The sequence below is a fragment of the Amblyomma americanum genome, chromosome 1, assembly GCF_052857255.1.
Source record: "Amblyomma americanum isolate KBUSLIRL-KWMA chromosome 1, ASM5285725v1, whole genome shotgun sequence".
Lineage (NCBI taxonomy): Eukaryota > Metazoa > Arthropoda > Arachnida > Ixodida > Ixodidae > Amblyomma > Amblyomma americanum.
In genome coordinates, this window is record NC_135497.1 from 304,150,811 (window position 1) to 304,169,808 (window position 18,998).

Genomic DNA, 18,998 nt, shown 5'->3' on the forward strand with positions numbered 1-18,998 from the left:
TCGTCCACCGTGAACACGCGAGTGCGTGGCTGTACTCTGGAGGGCCACTGCGTCCGACACGGCCACTCATCGCAGTCGAGTGGCGCAGAAGTTGGACATGGGCGTGGCGCTTTGCGTCATCTGCCACATTCGCTTCGATGCGCGGCCGGGTCGGACGCGGTGGCCCTCCAGAGAGCGCAACCATGCGCTCGCGTTACGACAAGAGAAGGCTGCTAGTGGCACGTCGACAGGACCAGATGGTATTCCGATTATGTTAATAAAGAATCTAGGACCGAAATCCAAGCAAACATTAATAGAGGTAGTGAAAAAAATGATAGTGGATGAATGGCGATCAAGTATAATGAACATGATATATAGGGGAAAGGGGGACAAAGCTGACATAAGCAGATACCGTCCCATAACAGTGAGGTGTGTGGTTTATAGGGTGGTGATGCAGATTATAAAGGACAGACTGCAGGCTTGGGCGGAGAACGAGAGGGTGCTAGGGGAGCTACACAATGGGTTCCGGAAACAGAGGAGGTTGGAGCTATCGACATTCTGTTTTCATTGACGGATTATATAGAGATTGCTGAAAGGGAACACAGGCCCCTATGGCTAGCATTTCTGGATATCAGGCGAGCCTACGGCAACGTTCTTCAAGAAGATTTGTGGGACATACTGGGCACATTGGATGTGCCCAGTATGGCACATCCAATGGCGATCAAGTAGAATAAACACGATATATAAGGAAAAGGGGAACAAAGCTGACATAAGCAAATACCGTCCTTCAGAAACGCACTGCGATGAGTCTCGGTTAGCCTGAGCAGCTGTTTGTGGAAGGTATTTAGCAATGAAGAGGGAGCATGCCTGGGGCGTGCGAAGATGCGGTACGCGCGCGCTTCTTCGCTGCTATCGCGGTGGCCGCATTAAAAATCGCATAGAGTCATCGCTATATTGGAATCTAGAAATTCTGTATTTTAAGGTGCAGGCGACAAGAATAAAGCGGATGGCACAAACAAAATTGTCGGAGCGAACCTACGCAAGCGCATTTCGTACAGCGCTGTTTGTGCCATCTGCCGCGGCATAGTTTCGTTTTTGTGCTATCGTTTGCGCTAGCGTCGCAGCGTCGATGTAACTGTGCCAACAGACGCACAAAAATCGCATGGCCTGTGTGCTTCCAGACGTCGCCGAACGCAGCGACGAAGAAGTGCCTACATGGAGTACGTGTATAGCATCGCTTTTTCTGGCCGGCGTCGACATTACGCGCGCATTGAACGAATTCCGGGACGGTGTAAACTACCATCGTGAGATGACTTTCGCGACTTACGACAAGGGAATTATGCAAAAATTGCAATATGTAACAGATATAGGCGATCGGGTTTCAGTTGTAGGTGCTTCTGTGGCAGCTGGAATATCTGGCTCATATGAAAAAAAAAAAAACGTACCGGGAAAAACGCGGCAACCGCGAACGTAACAGCGGGTTCCGCTAGATGTTTTTTTGCAAAGGGAAAAATTAATCCTACCTCTTTTCATTGCGAGGGCTGGAAGCGCCAGATGCGGAATTCTATCTTATATTGATATCACCGTTTCGATGTGGTTCATGCAAGCACTATTATCAGTGCGTTTAGTGGTAAAACCTTTTATGCGCGATCCTTCCTCAAACACACGCTCACACAGTGAATTCTCGTCGTTTCGTGCTCGCTTTTATAGCTCAATCTTTCGGTAAATCTATTGGAACTGAATTAAGAGCGCCAGGAGTGAGCGCGTGTGTGCGGCGGTGGTTTTGTAGTCGTGCTCCCTTTGAGCAGTCTTATATAAATTTGTCGCTATAATGAACTTTTGAGATTTTCTACAGGTATTTTGAAGATGAAGACAATATATCCAACGGTCATTACGTTTAGGGACAAATTGTGCGCGCGCCATGGGCGGAAATATATATATGGCCACGTACCAATGGTCAGGCATTCGACGCCTCGATACTTCAAACTATTAAGTGACCGAAAATTTGTTCAAACTATGCTGATTAGAAACAAAGGGTAAGGGGACCGAAAATAGTTCTTTACGCAGAGTTTGGAATAAAGAGAGCCCGACCAGAGGGGTTGGTACGGGTCTTTTCATTCTTATGCGACCGCTCATCAGCACTGTCAGCGGCGCCTCATAGATTCCACTCGATGGGCCCCGCATACGGTAACATAAACTGGTCCCACCTCGTGGCAGGAACAGGAGCGCAGCTGGGAAGAGAAACTGCACTTCGGAAGCACCGTGTGACAGGGGCAATAGACGAGTGGTTCTCCACGATGGCCACATGCAGCGCGCTGCATTGCCATGCTTCATCGGTCAGGACAGGTAAGCTGTACGGCCGTTGCGTATGCTTATATTACCGGCAGCTTTGTTGCACTGAAATATGCGATTTGGACGGGAGCGAAGTGCCAGTTTGTAAATACCGTCGGTTTGAATTAAGCGATTTCCCTGTCTACAGTACACACCTTACATACCCCTCTGGCAATAATGGCCCTCAGCAGCTGAGAAACAAAAAAATAATTTGACATTAACAGGTGATGCGAATTCACTCAGCCACCGTTCTGCTTGAGGAAAGATAGGTTACAACAGTAAGAGAAGACTATAAATCAAATTTAGCAAATATTTAGGGCCTCTTGTTAGCAGTTAAAGCCTGATATTACCCAGTTTGTGCACCCAAAACATAAATCACGAAAACCAGGGTAAACCCAATTCCTGCTTAAAAAGTGCCTTCACGAGAAATGTAATTTTCCAGTGCAACAGTCTCAAGCTACCGTATAGAAACTGGCAGATGTCTTGAACCTGAAGGCAATGGATAAACTGGCCATGTGATGGTTTCCATGTCATGTTGCATGGCATGAATTACCGAGGAAGACATCGTTTTCTTTATGCTCTTTTACAGTGCAGGTTCGGGTAATGCGAATTTCAAAAACTGCCAGCAAGAGCCCAGTGCTACAGAATCCGCCTCGTCTGCAGCGAGTAGCAATCCCAGTAGCACTGCTAAGACTGTTATCTTGCCTTTGCAAAATACCTACAAAGAACATTCAATTCAAAGGGCCTCAATTACAATGTTTCGTGGGCTCAGCACCCGTTTAGCAGTTGTCTAAAAGCAGTATGTTGGCGAAATTTATTTTTTTCATTAGCTTTGTGGAGCATTTTCTGCTGTAATGGCATAAACAGGAAGGCAATATGCGGTTCTGCAGCAACACTTCAGACTGTGATGCGACACACGGCAAGCACTTACCTCAAAGATGAGTAGGTTGCTCAGAGGAAACAATGTGGTGGCTGGGTATGGCCTTAAAAAAAAAACTGATTTGTAACACGGTTTTTCTATACGGCCAACGAAGTTGTTACTCATTTATTCACACGCTTCATCAATTACTGACAAGGCGTGTCGGTAGGAACACTTTATTTGGCAAGGAAGTCCTGGTCGACGTGGGCCTAATGCGACTCTGCCTGTAGGCCAAGGTGGAGAATTGTGGGCACAATCTTGAGCCAGTAGCCTGGAACGGGGAACAGGTGCCTTGGACCAGAGAATGCCACGCCATGCAAGGTCGGCTGCTGCAGTCCCTCCACTAGTGTCAGTCATACACAGGGTTGGATGCCATGAAAAGATAAAAAAGTATGCAAGCTCACAACAATAAAATGCAACTAATAAACCACTAAGAGAAACCCACAAACAAATACACAAAAAATGGAATGCATATGAGGGAAAAAAGATAAGGACATCTCCCAACAGGCTACAGCAGCAGCCCACGCACTGCTGTAGTGGCTTTGCGTATGGACATTAGAAAGATCCTTAAAAAAATAGGATAAAAGGAACATTGTTCAAGATGTGCCAGAGAAACCACACACAAAAAGAAGCGTGTACAAGGCAGAGACCAAGAATGAATAAAAATAGTCAAGACAAACAACGAAAAGGTTTCTGAAAGGCTTCTGATGCTGGCACACAGGAGGTCACAAGCTCCATATGCTAAACCGAAAACCTTAAAGGGACGGAGACATCAAATGTTTGGTTGGAGTGTTCTTAGTTTCAAACATTGTATACTCCCACCCGGTGCGTGATACGTGCTCCGTAATTCAAATATGCACATTAAATATTATCGCATTATTTATACTGAGCGATTTCGGTTTCTGAGTGTCGGAGTGCATTGTGACGTCACTCCCCTGGTCATGTGGGCTCCAAAAGTAGTGACACAGGGATCGCTGCATCGTCTGCTCTCGTACACATGCTGTGCATATCAGGGCCTTTCGAAATGCCGGCCAGTACTGCGATATGCTTTATTTTCGAGTAGTTCAAATTATAAAACAGATATTTGAAATTACAATACAAACATGTTTCCACAAAATGCAGTGATGTAAAGAAACATTTCATTCCTCTTCATAATTTATCGCATCCTAAAGCTTATTGAGCATCTCAATGAATGATGGAAAATCATGTACAATGGTACAATTAGTCTGAGCCATAACTGTGTTCAGGAAAAAACATGACAGCTTGACTTTGTAAGCTGCCGAACGACAATCTTTCGGCTTTTCATTTCTCAGCCATTTGGCGAAGATCATAGCACCGAAGCGCGGCCTTGTGGTAGAGCATCCGCCTCACATTCGGGAGGTGCTGTGTTAGATTCCCAGTGCCGCTGGGTACCCACTGGTTTTATGATTTCCCCGCCATGGTGCTCGGCTCATCTAGGGTGAGATGCTTGGGAGAAGGGTCTTCGACCAAACCGTTGCCTTGACGGATCAGAGATAAGTTTTGCCGTCAAGCAACCCTAAATCCACCTCATGCAGTAGAAGACCATCTTTTTTTTTAACCTGTCATGCACACCTGCCGATGCGTGTGAGCCAGCCACAACGGTAGTAAGCAAATACCACCGCACTTTGCTCGAAGGGTGTTTGTGAGCGGAGAGTGCTTATGGCACATCTATCTTGAGGCTAGAGAAGTGAACGTTGTAAGTTTTGTAACTGGCACAAGGCGAGAGTTTTTGGACTGCGGGTTTTAACCACGTGGAGACGTTTTTGTGCCTGCATTTGACGGGAATTTTGAGGCGCAGGCTATCCTTTTCACGCAGTGCACCCCTGGAGACCCGAGCACTAGGCCGGGGGACCACCTGTTCCTATTGGATTAATTGGCTGGTGGACCGGAGGCCGCGGGAATCGTACCCACGACCTCCCGTAGCCGAGGCGAGAACTTAAGCACGAAGCCACAGCTGCGGTGGAGATGCTCTTGTCACAGTTCAGACACTGAAAAGGCGCATGACGTGATGTGGCATTGTTGAGAAACCTTAATGACACAAAAAATCTATGAACCGCAGCTTAAGCTGCAACAAAAGTGAGAGCATTATCAAGACGACCTCTTCCACACTCCCTTGTGACACCTCCAGCTGTGAAATGCCGCCCCAGATGCAGCATTCTTGACGGGACATGGCCCGCTTAACTCTTGTGTATGGGTTTCACCACACAGGAATCCCTGGCCGTAACGGACCCACAGATGCTGGCACATTTCAACTAGGAATCTGTGCAGAAATTTCAGCAGCTGTTTCCCTTCTCACTAGATGAAAAGTGCCTGGGTGATCCGGAGTCTTAGATTTGGAAGTTTGTTAGAATTATGCTCACAAGTTTTTGCTTTCTTTTAATGGTTCATAAGAGCGGTGGCCATATGTGCTGACATTACATGTGCTTTCACAAACGAAACAAACAACTCTACTTTGAGAAAATTGTGGAAAATTTCTAAACGGAACACTCTGCATGCTTTCAGGGGCTCCATACACTGCTCATTGTACTGCAAAAGAATACTTCAGGCTTTCAAGAACGAACCCTTGAACAAGAGGGCTGACAAAGGTTGGTTTGCTCATCACTGAGAAGCACTCCCTTTTACTACCTTTCCAATGAAGGCACACTCTGGCATCCCTTTCGATAGCAGCAATGGCACAGGACAAGCATCAAGTGATTTCCACAAAAAGTAACAGCTTTTTACGACCTCGTGATCACAGCTCGAACCACAGAGAAACTAGCCTCTGTTTGTTTCTGCAATAGCCTACAAGATTGACGAGGCCTTAGAGCAAGATTTACAGATCGATTTTGATGCCAGACTGGGGTGGCGTGGCACCTCGCATCAGTATACTGAAAGTGCATGAATTCTGCACATTACTATGACTACAGCTTATTCCACAGAAAATACTTTTGAACGTAGCTCTGTCTATTCATATGCACCAGACCAAACTTAATGAGGAGTGTGGCAACCTATACAGAACCAACCAGTATATACAATGCTCACTTAATTGAAGACAAGAAAAAGACAGCTAAAACAGACAGGCTGCCATGCCTAATACTCATTAGAAGCAAAAATATGTCATGCCAATAAGAACGAACCGTGTGTTGGACACTCACAGTATCGTTAAAACTCGCAGCAGACCTCTGCGTTAATTTCAGTCCGTCCTTTTCCGAGACTTGACCACTTTCTTGATGGTATCCCTCACAACTCTCCAATTTTCCCAGGTAAACGAAATTCCTCTTGACAATTCTAGGTTGCTAGACACCCTTTAAAACCGTCACAGCCCTTCAAAGAAATTCAGTAGAACCTTGCTGTTCTGTTCTTGGTTCGTGTAATCTGCAGTATCATAAAACCAAAAATTATGCGTGTTGTGCTATTTTTATTCACAATACAAATCCTGGATAACTTTTTGAAACGATTTCCTGGTATACATGTCCATAATTTTGCCAAATTCTGACCATATGATGCAGTCAAAGACCAAGAGAAAATGCCAGCCAAGCTAGTCATCATTTTTGGATGCTTTGCCCACATGCACTTGAGCACTGCGGAAAAGACGTCGCTGGTGCCCTGCACAAAGGCAAGGACACAAAGCATCTTAAGAGCAGCTGTGGCTCTTCCACAATACACAAGTGTAACGGGTCAAAGTATCTGAGAACCATAAGAAATAGTTGACGGACTGGACATGCCATGAAACTTCACCCCGAGGAAAACAAAAATATGGAAACAACTTGCAAGCGCTAGAAAAGGAACTTTTCAAAATTTGTACCAGCACATTCACAAAAGTTTTAATGAAGTGAAGGTGCCAATAAATGCCAGGGACTAGGAAATGGCACAAAACCTGAACATGGAGACAGTCACGTGCAGACCAGCAAAAATTTTTTTCATAGGGGCTAATTCAAGCTTGTTGCTAAAACACTGCATTCATAACACAAAAAAAATATGAAGGGGGACAGGGTGGGAGGGGGACAAAAAATAAAAGGGAAGGTGGCACAAACCTTTGCCTTAAAAATGCAAAAGGCCTTGTTGCATACCATTTGCAGAAGCTATCGATTTCGCATTCATTGAAAAGCAGTGGGCAATCACCTTGAAATCAGTGTGTGGCAGAATAGCCAGCAATTAAATTACTGTAATATAATTACAGTAATTAAATTACCTTTCTCAGTAATTTCTAATGTAATTCATTACTTTTGCGGTCTGGTAATTTATTAATGTAATGAACTACTTTCAAGCAGTAATTTCACGGAAAAATAATCAATTACTAGCAATATTACTTTTGCTGCATACCGAGTCCATGCTTCTCCTCGTATCTGCCATGCTTTGGCCTCGCGTTTGTGGAGATGAGCATATACAAAGCAAAGATGCAGTTTATGGGGGTTTAACATCCCAAAGCAATCGACTATGGCTATGAGGGACGCCATAGTGAAGGGCTCCGGGAATTTCGACCACCTGGGTTTCTTTAACGTGCACTGACATCGCACAGTACACGGGCCTATAGCATTTCGCCTCCACCGAAATGAGACTGCCGCAGACGGGATAGAACCAGTCTTTCGGCTGAGCAGCCGAGCACCATATAACCAATGAGCCACCGCGGCGACTCCCAAACCAAGAATAAATTACGGAGTGCACTTGAGACTACTTCGATGCTTTGAAGGCAAAAAACATTCATTTTTTAATTTATATCGTTTCCTTCCTTTCTAATGACACACCTACTCATTAGCATACAGTCATAAGGTAACACATAAATTAAATGAATCATTATTCGCCAAGAAGCAACGCAGTTTTGTGGCCCATAGGTTGCGTGATCGCCTCGCAATCGAAGGCCCTCAATTGGTTCCATTCTCTGCACCTTTGGAAGAAATTTTTCTCTCTGCTGATGACGTCATTGGGGGTTGTAGACCACGTTTCCTGGACATCGACAATGACGCCGGGTATCAATGTCAATGTGCCATATAAGGCGTTCCCCTTAAAAGTGCACAACCAGTAATGGCCAGCTCTCCAGGGAAGCGGCGCACGTGGACGGGAGGTGACGTGCGCATAGGCATCAGCACTGCCTTGGTGAAGAGTCTGCATATCAGTCACAGGACTGCTACGTATCGTCCTGCACTGCACACGATCTCACACACAACGCACTGCAAGAACTTAGTGCTTTGACGTCGCCGCACTGACAAGAAGTCTCAACTGACACGTCTAAGAAAGTTTGCCGTGAGTGGTCGGGTTTTTGTGGCCTCATTTGAGGCCCTATTTCTAACTCAAGGGCAACATAGGCAACAGCGTCTCAGTGACATGCAATGCATTTCCACCAACTTGCCTCCAGAACAAATCAATTGAACAGCAGAATTGGCAGCTTCTCGCGCACCTGTGCACTTCTGGGATGATGCGTGGATAAGCAGTCAATGCACTCCAGCATTTGCATTGGAGGGAATGGCCAAGAGCATTTTCCATTTGGTTTTCTGCGTGCTAAAGGAATATAGACACGTAATTTTGGTGGCATGTTTTATTCTCTACAACAATGCAGAAAATACTACTACCCATGAATCACCATGTGATATTTGCCCATGGCCACTAAACAATTTATAATTGAATTTTTTCTGTCACGCTGTTTCAGTTTGAACAGCCGAACAATTGCTGTGACGTCAAAGAGTGCTTTTGTGTCACGTGAGGCATGAAAAAACGCCCATATAATCGCTGCTTCATCGTTATGACTTACTGCACTGCTGAAGCCAGCCTTCCTCAAGAGCCGGAATGACAACTAATGTGGAAGCAGCGATTATATTGTACTTTTTCACACCTCACATGACCTACAACCTCTCTTTGATGCCACAGTCATCGTTCAGCTAGTGAAACTGAAACAGCACAAGAAAGAAATTCAGTTATAAATTATTTAGCAGCCATAGGAGCATACCACGTGGTAATCCGTGTATAATGATGCCTTACCCCTCATTACAAAAAAAGATTGGCTTGTTTATGGAGGTTTAATGTTCCAAAGTGACTCAGGCTATGAGGGACACTGTAGTGAAGGGCTCTGGAAATTTCAACCACCTGGGGTTCTTTAACGTGCACTGACATCCCACAGTACATGGGCCTCTAGAATTTCGCCTCCATCAAAATTCAGCCACCGCGGCCGGGATCGAACCCACGTCTTTCGGGTCAGCAGCCAAGCCCCATAGCCACTGAGCCACCGCAGTGGCGTCATTACATTAAAAAGAAGAAACCACGCACCCAAAAGTTAGGTGTCTATGCTCCCTTAAAGAACACCAGGTGGTCAAAATTTTCGGAGCCCTTCACTACGGCGTCCCTCATAGGCTGAGTTGGTTTGGGACGTTAAACCCCCATAAGCCATAACCTTTCAGCAAATAACTGTCACCATTTCATTAAATAGCTCGTGCCATACGTTCTCTGCTTCTTCGTCCTACACATAGAGGAGGTGAGTGACTGTTTGAGGAGTCATAATGAAAACCTAGGCGGTCAAGTCGAGTCGCATGGGCAGCATTTCAGAGCTAATTCGTAAGTCGCCTGTGTGTATACAAGCAACGATTTTTTTTTCTTTCTGTGAAACGACCATTTCCTAGAGCAGGTTCATGGTAAAACTTCATTGCGATTTGCTGCTTGAAAATTCTTCCAAGTGTTTCAAAATTTTGGTGGTTGTTGGTGTCGGCGGCATGCAGTTGGTTGCAATTTCGTGACGACAGCAAGACTATTGGACAATCGGGCCTGCACTCGACCATTCGTTTTGGAAGCGGCCAGTGCCAAGCTGCATTTGAACTGCCTGAGCTGTTGTTGCATGCTGCCGGCACCACCGCGGAACTTCACAGAACTAGTGCAGAGAGTGCAGCCAAATCAAAGAAACCTATCATGACCAATATTTACAAAGTTGTTGTTTGGGCTTGTTCGTCTAGCATATTAGAAGACAGCGCAGCACAATGGGACAGAGAAAAGCACACAGGACGAGCGCTTATCCTGTGTGCTCCTTTTCTCTATCCCATTGTGCTGCACTATGTCTTCTTCTAATATCACCACAATGACCTGTCACACACTGCAACAGTGCCTTGTGAGCTTTATGCACCTCACAAGCTTCCAAACAGTTAAAGGACATCAAGCACATTGCCCACAATGTTAATCTCTTTAAGGGCTCTTTACACCATCAGCTGTAAAATTGTCTTAAGCTTAGAGGCCTTAAAATTAAGCTTGCTTCTCCAGTTGCCTCATGCGCTCCATTCTAGTTGGCTACCTGGGTCCAAGCACCTTTCCCACGTAAAACCGATGCTCGGCGCAGGTGGCACAGCACTCATTTTAAAATTCTCACAGAAGGTTGAGGGCTCACCTTGTGGCGCCTTAGAGCCTTTGCTGCCTCAGTATTTTAACGTCCCATTTGTGCAGCCTCTGCGCCAGCAAGCCAACGCCGGACTCGAAGCAGGAATCGGGAGTGAGTGAGTGAGTGAAAACATTTATTGATTTCCAAAGGGATTCGCGGATCGAAGGCTCCGTCGTCTTCGTGCTTGTGCCGGCGACTAGAGTCTTCTTTCAGCAAGGGTGGGCCCCTATTCCAAGGCTCCACTGAGTCGTGCTGCACCGGTCGCGTGCTCTATAAAGGCCCTCTGGGCCGTGAGCTCGCTGCTGGTGAGACGGCTCTCCCATTGCTCCGCACTCGGGTGTTTGTGTTTGTGAAATGCCTCGTTACGTTCGCATTCCCATGAGATGTGGTAGAGTGTGGGTATGGCTCCGCACCACGGACAGGTGTCCCTGTATTGCGATGGGTACATTTTGCTTAGTATATATAAATTGGGGAAGGAGTTCGTTTGCAATCTGCGCCAAGCAGTGGCCTCCTCCTTTGTCAGAGCTTTGTGTGGTGGCGGGTATCTAATCCTGACGCCTTTGCATAGGTTTAAAAGTTCTGAGTATCCCCCCTCGCAGGCTTGAAGGTGAAGACCCGGGGCGTGTGACTGCCCGGCTCGGATTGCTTCCCCTCGAGCTAAGCTGTCTGCCCTTTCGTTCCCCTCTATTCCCGCGTGGCCTGGGATCCAAATTAAATTATGTCTGAGTTTTTCCAACCCTGCAGGGGCTACCTCGCCGAGTATCCTAAGGGCCGTTTTGCTGACTCTGCCCTTTGTATAGTTTTTGCACGTTTCTTTCGAATCTGTTAGTATGTTGAGTGGGCGACCGGTTCTGTAGCCTTCTGCTGCCGCCAGCGCGACGGCAATTTCCTCCTGTTTTCTGAAATATGAATTTAAAAGAACATAGGTCTCCTCGATTTGGCTGCACTTTCTGCACCAGTTCAGGAAGTGCGGCACTCTCGCACTCGATTTGACAGTGCAGCTAGTGCCACCTGCACTTCGGCACTCGATTTGGCCTCGTGCTGCACGAGTTCTTCTGCACTGCTGCACTAGCCTCCCGGCGAGTTCTCTTCTCGTGCAAGTAGTGCAAGGTGCTTGGCGCGCTCCGTAGCAGACGGCTCCGCGGCCATGCTTGTTTTGTGAGCGGCGTTGAGACCATGGTTGAGACGGCCGCGCACCCGTGAAAGACGCGGCATCTGCACCGGGCCCTCACCAAACAGCTGAAATGACAGTGCGCGTATACGTGTGTGTATGCGCGCGCGTGTGCGCGTGTCTGTGTACGCGCGTAAGCGACTGGCTGGCATGGCGCACGTACGTAAGTACGTATACTGCGTATGGGTTCGCATCTTTCTGTCCAGCCTCACACGTTGCTTACACCATTTCTCTTTTGTGTGCAATTATTATTATAGACGCAGCACGACGGAGCGCTTCCATAAGAGGCAGATTGTGAGATGTTTTATAATACGTGGACGATCGCAACGTTTGTAGCTCGCTTCGACATCAGTACCTCCGCTTACGACAGCGACTGGGCTTGAGGTCGCCGTCAGCCCACACCTTCGCCTGCCACTTAGCCTCTGACAGTCACGACGCCGTCACCGTCCGCCGAAAGTGAACGCGATTGAGTTCAAATATAGATCAGGCAACTCTTGGCGGACAACCGTAGTCACTTTTCGATAGAACGGAAGCAGCCTGAATCACGCGTATGGACTGTAAAAGATCGTCTCGAGCGGTAGTCTGAATAACCTGTCTAATTAATTGTTGCCTCTTCGAAGTACCCGTTGAATCAGTGACGGTCGACCGGCCTGCGCCCCTTTACACAACGCAACGGAAAGAACGGTGTCAAATACTTCACCACTTTTGGAATTAACAAAGTTCATAGCCGCTCCACGAGATGTGCCACTTGGAGCAAATACACAGCGTGCAATGCAGCTAGCACAATCTCGCGCATATGTGAAAACACGCGACAAACACCAACACGTACTGTACATGGCCGCAGCAGACGAAAGTTTCTGCACTTTTGCACTCGATTTGGCCGCTGCACCGACAGCACTAGTGTCGGGCTACACTCGCGCCGCAAGAACTGGCACTACACTGACACGGCACTTTTGTGAACTAGTGCAGAAAGTGCAGCCAAATCGAGGAGACCTCATGTTTCGCGTTGCAGACACCAAAGCGTAATCGCTTATCTCGCCGCAATTTTAGCGCCTGTTTTAGAAAGCGAATTGTAACAGCAGCACACAACTGTAAAGTGCAGCATTAATTCAACACTCTACATACTTTCCCAGCCGCGGGGCCACAAAAAATCCGACCGCGTACAAAACTCATCGCACAAACGGTAAGTTCAACTGGACTGTTGTCAAAAGTTTCCCGCCTTTTTTTGGGAGCACCCAAAAGCTGGTAATTATGCATGTTTTACATGACCATGAGCTACGTTGGGCTGGGTTGACAAAAGATATAAAACACGCTCAGCGCAAGCTCTTTTCTGTTGAACTGCACAGAGCTTTTGAGCAGAACTTACGAAAAAACAGACGAGTCTTTCCCTCCGGGCCTTTGGGTCCACTGCCGGGCAAGCGGGCTCAGCGCTAGTCCTGGGTTATCTGCTAACACAAAATATTCGGGCGCAAGGAAGTTGACAACGGAATGCTGAGTGTCAGATAACGGGCAATCACTCAGTATGTGCATACCAAAAGATAGCAAGAACAAATTACTCACGTGCAACACGATCGCGTGTCCTTTCCGTCGACCGGCCATAATGCTACTGAAAGCAATGCTCGGCTCGGCTCAAACATGGCTCAAACAGCAAAAAAATGCCGGACGTGACGTCCTTTTTTCAAACCGGATTCGACGTCATGGGTTGAAATAACGCTTGCGTTATTTCGACCTGGTTGCAGCAGTCACTGCCACCGCTGTGCGCTGCCCAAGCCGAAACCCAGGGCCGCATCCATTCGGCGCTGTTTTGTATGCGGTCGCCTAAGGTTCAATTATTGCAGCATCTGCGCTTAAAGATCGCTTTACGCAGAACGGTAATCGTCAGCCAATTTTTGAAAAGCCTAATGTATTTTTACCCCCAAGTCTCATTCACATTTCGTTATAGTGAGGGAATCACGGGGCAGCTCAGTGGTGAAAGACGAGTGGTAGGCTGCGATATTGGGCTTGTAATATTCACATTGCGCAGTGCTGCCGCACACGTATCACCAAGAAATGAAACGCGAACAAGAAATCTGCAACGCTAACACAAAAGCACAAGCATATTAGTTACTGAAGAGGAGAGAGAAAATAAAGACTATGTTGATTTAACACATTTAAAGCAGAGACTTCGCGCCTTCGAAGTGCAGTTAGCCTCAGCTAGTTTCGATCTTCCCCCGACCAAGATGTTCTGATTTCGCTGTTCGTGTTTCATTTTTTGCTGATAGCCGACTAACTAAACGAAGCAAAATCAAACGCAAGGCATCAGCCATTTGTACTGCACCTCTGAGATTATGAAAAATATTATTATGTGGACGCATGCGCAAACTAAAGATAAAATAAAATGTCTCTTACGTGCGTTGCGTTTCCAATGGCTACATTTCGCCCATGCGCGTGAGAAAGTTTACTTGAGATATCTGCGAGCATATGCCGGCATAGCGTAAAAAAATACTAGCGAGTGAGAAAACAATGTCGTTGTAAGGCCAGAAGAGACATTGCTGTAGACATTTATTAATGTATTTCCTGGGTTGCGGGGCACTAAATGGCCATGACAGCTTTTGAGTGATGTATTCGATGGCATTCTTGAAATCGACGGGGTTTACAGTGTGTACAGAATCCGGTGGCAGACGAAGTCCCGAGATGACTTGACAAAAATTATGGGAGGTGAGCAGTGGTTTTACGGAGGGAACGTAGGCGGCCTTCTGGTGGCTTATTCGGCTGGAAAAGAGATGGGCTAGTGCTATGAGTGATGCTGCTATACGCGGATGATAAAACTTATGACAGAGGCATTTGTGGTAAATTTTACGTCTCGATTCAAGGTTAAGTAGGTTGGCCCTGGATTCTAAAATAGACGCACTAGTATACTATAAGTAATCGATTGATAATAAAGGTTGGTTGGTTTATAGGGTTTAACGTCCCAAAGCGACTCAGGCTATGAGGGACGCCGTAGTGAAGAGCTCCGGAAATTTCGACCACCTGGGGTTCTTTAACGTGCACTGACATCGCACAGCACACGGGCCTCTAGAATTTCGCCTCCATAGAAATTTGACCCCGCGGCCGGGATCGAACCCGCGTCTTTCGGGTCAGCAGCCGAGCGCCGTAACCACTGAGCCACCGCGGCGGCTGATAATAAAGGGATAGTGCGATTTTGTATTTTTTAACGTTAAAGAGAGATTAGATTCATTACTGACGAAAAACGCGTCACAAACGTAAAGAGACTGGACAAGCACTGGAAAAGCACTTCTCCCGTCTTTTTTTTATTTTTGTCGCGTTTGTCCTAGCGCTGTTGTTAACAATGCACCTTCATCAGATTGCCCAACTGTCTGCGTTAATAGAGGTTAGAATAGTGAAAGTTCCGTACTGCTGACGCGTATTCTAACTTCAGATGAACAAACGTTACCACATCCTTAAATTTTTCATTTCCTCTTCCGCCCATAAATTTGTTACCATATTTGATAATAAATTTGGTAATAATTTGGTAATAATATTTGGTGATAAATTTTTCAGCGGTGTAGCAAATCGCAGATTCCAGCGTCAAAAAACTGAGCTTGTGGTTGGCCTCATAAGCTGTGCTCATGATATGAAATGACCATGTAAGATATTGCATTAGAGTAATGCCGACGAAGCGAATGACACTTAAGAACCGACAATAACGTGTTTGAAAGAAACGTACAACAGCCTGCGATAGAAGGAGGTCAAACATTCCCTAGTAATATTAGCAAACATTAAGCAGTTCTTGCCCCTATTTTCAGTTAGGGCATGACCTAGTCGAAAGATGTCAATATCAGCGCCGTTATTGATGTGGCGGTAACGTATGCAATCCTCGGCAAATAATTGAATGTTAGAGAAATATTGGCACGATGATCAATAATGTAAATGAGAGAGGGCAGGGGTTGAACCCCCGATGCATTGTAGGACACTTGAAATTATCGGAGGATGGATGGATGAATAATTGTTGGCAGAGACTAATTCCTCTCTGTTAGTGAGAAAGTTTCAAGTCCATTCAATTACGGACCAGTTAAGGTTTAGGCGCACGAGATTTAGGAGTTGTCTTTTAAGCAGACCATTTTCGAGTCCTTTTCCAAAATCTAGAAAGCCAGCGTCAATAGTAATGCTTAAGTCAAGGTGAGAGCTTAAGTCATTTACAATAATAATAATAATTGGTTTTTCGGGAATGGAAATTCCGCAGTATCTGTCTCATATATCGTTGGACACCTGAACCGCGCAGCAAGGGAAGGCTTAATGGAGGGAGTGAAAGAAAAAGTAGTGGAGGGCTCGGGAATAATTTCGACCACCTGGGGATCTTTAACATGCACTGACATCGCACAGCACTTGGGCACCTTAGCGTATTACCTCCACAAAAACGCAGCCGCCGCGGTCGGGTTCGAACCCGTGAACTCCGGATCAGTAGCCGAGCGCCCTAACAACAACGGAACCAGCGCGGCGGGTATTAAGTCATCTACAAAAAAGCAAATTTAGTGTTGCAGAACAGTCCTTTTAAAAATTCATATTAGGATAAACGAATTTAACCGATAGAAAAGATTCGACTCGCAGAATTAGCGCAAGAAAGTGACTAACAGCCACAGACCTCATGCCACCGGTGGACTCCGAACCCACGACCTCCGAATTTCGCTTCCGGTCGTGGGTTTTTATCCCACCGGCAGCATGTAGCTGTTTCTTCTACTTTCTTTATATTATATCTGGGGGATAAAATAATTGCAGATTAATCTCCCATTAATTTACACCGCACATTGGTAAAAACATCCCCTACGCTCCTTGGTTTCCGTGACTGTTGGCTTCCGTCGCGGGTATCTGAAGGAAAATAAAAATCGCGAAAAACAAGCATGAGAGCGTGTTCATGTGAAGTGGTTACAAAGCGGAGTTCTTTGAGGAAATCAGCTACCAAGGAATCGTTAGGTCGGGCGGTCGATAGAAAACGAAAATAGTAACTAAAGGATAGGAAGCGCGACACAAAATTCAACAGCATTTACAGAAATGACGATAATTTAGTTTCGGAGCAATGGAGAGATGGGCAGGCACCTTGATGTACACCGCCACCTCGTTTATTTGTTTTATCGATTATAAAAATTTTGTAATTAGGAATTGCAGAAAGGATCTCACTGTCGCCTATTGAAGTATTTAGGCATGTCTCAGATATAACTATTAGGTTACATTACACATTTTGTCAGGGGCATCGAGCTTGAGTAAATTCCTTCTTGTAATCATGATCCAAACTAAGTGGTGCTGTTGATAATGAACTTATCATTGCAGAGTTTGAATGATTTCTGTTGTTGCTTTCCAAATTCGGCGTCCTGTGTCCTGGTAAAGAGGCTAGTTTTTGAGCAGTCTTTTTGAGCTTGTGCCTTTTATAGTTTCCTTGTAGCTGAAATAATTTTTCCTTGCTATAAAATGAGCAAATTTAATTATAACCAGCAAATTTTTCTTAAATCTTCTCCGTCTGTGCGCTCATTGCGTGCATAAGGTTAAGCATTACGTCGAGGTTTTTGCTGCTGAATTCATTAATAAAAGCCTAAGATTCGGCGTTAGTTTCAGCATTGCTATATTTTAAGCTTCCTCCCCCCCCCCCCCCCCTCCAAAAGAAAGGTATATTGCATCTGAGTGATCGACCCTCAGAATAAGCACTCGTAGGAATTAAATTTGCAGTTCCACTCCCATTGTCCTCCGAACGTCGTCGACCTTTTTTTTATTTTCATGTGTAACATTCGCGAACAAAAATGATGAAAATTGAAAAACTGTGAAGTACTGGTATAGAAATATTGAACGTCCATTCTTCCGATATCTGGAAAAACCTTCCTTTTATAGTGTTTCCATCGCTCGCACCGAGCAATTAAGACTGCCATAGAAAGCCAATGGGGACGCCTTTTGACCATAGCAAAAACGTTAATAGCAAAAAAAGAATGCAAGCCGGCCGACGGGAGATCTGTGGATATGTTGATTGTTATAGTAAAAACTTACTATATGTGGAAAATTACGCTCATAAACGTTTTCCCGCTCCAAAAACGCTTTTGTTCAGAATTGTTGGGCATGTGTTTTTATTGCGGCAAAATACGCGCAGTCTTTTTGCGCAGCTTTCTGTCACTCCTCTGCTTGGGCTTGCGTGCATCGTTGTTCAAGCAAATGAAAAGCGCAACAGAAATGGAAGCGAGAGCAAAAACAAACACTAAAGACGGCCTAGAACGCTTGTCCATGTCTCATTCGCTCCCGCTGGCCTGTTGGTTACGGTGTCCATTTGTCTAAAACCGGTAGGTTTTTCGATTGTTAGGCTGAGGTCTTTAGTTACCACTGAAGCATTGCTTTTTCATTTGTTACTAAATAATAAATTGCTACGTGTTTCTACCAGAGCAGTAGTGCTCCTTTAGAAACCGATTATCACACTGTCGCAGTAAAACAGAAAACTGTGAACGAGCGAACGACAAACTAGAGATTATGGGTTTCTCTTCCAGCCATGGTAGCGTCACTGTAGGTGACCACCGGTGAAAGCGGAGCCGGTGACTACGCGAGGTTTTATATTTGCAATATCAAAACGAAGCACACACCACTCACGAAAGCCGTCTGCAAAAAGCCATGAGCAGTCTGTACGCATTCTAGGTTAGACCCGGCGGTCTATCGCGTCCAACGCTAACACACTTCCTTACATGTGGGTGTCCCCATCGGATAAAGGACGCCGTCCTGCTCAAGAATTGATGCTTTGCAACTGAAAAGCACAAGCGAGGACTTATTAGATATAAACAGGCATATTCATGCGACCATAAGGGTTTCTTCTGAGCTGGATGCTTCACACGGCCTCCAGCCTAACGGTCACACGAGAACGCACAAGACAGGAGAAAAACGCATAGCTCTTATGAGTAATTTTTTCCGTCCTGCGTGCCACCGTGTTAGCGTTGGGCTTGGCTTCGTAGCTAAATGTGCATGCGACGCTAGAAGTTATGCTTGGTTTCTGCTGCTTGAAAATACGAGGACAAAGAAAGAAAACACGACCAGACCCACAAGCGCAACACAAGTTTCAGCGATGAACCAACCAACCCGATGATTTTTATTGGCGTTAGAAATGGGCCCTTAACATTAAAATAAGGTAACACGTAATAGGCCGTGGAGGTGAATCTACCATGATTTAAAGTATTTCAGCACGTGGTGCATACGGCTCACAAGTTCTTTCATTAGAAGTAGGATAGATCACTGCTAACTGAAGTTGC

At 45.8% G+C, this 18,998-nt stretch overlaps 1 long non-coding RNA gene across 1 annotated transcript; it reads right to left on the reverse strand.

The window, feature by feature from the left end:
• Positions 1–3,447: 3,447 nt before the first annotated feature.
• Positions 3,448–13,321, reverse strand: LOC144098378 (uncharacterized). Its single transcript, XR_013307181.1, has 3 exons — positions 13,118–13,321; positions 8,625–8,725; positions 3,448–3,572 (listed from the first exon to the last, which is right to left on the reverse strand). It is a non-coding gene; the product is annotated as an uncharacterized LOC144098378 (long non-coding RNA).
• Positions 13,322–18,998: the final 5,677 nt, after the last annotated feature.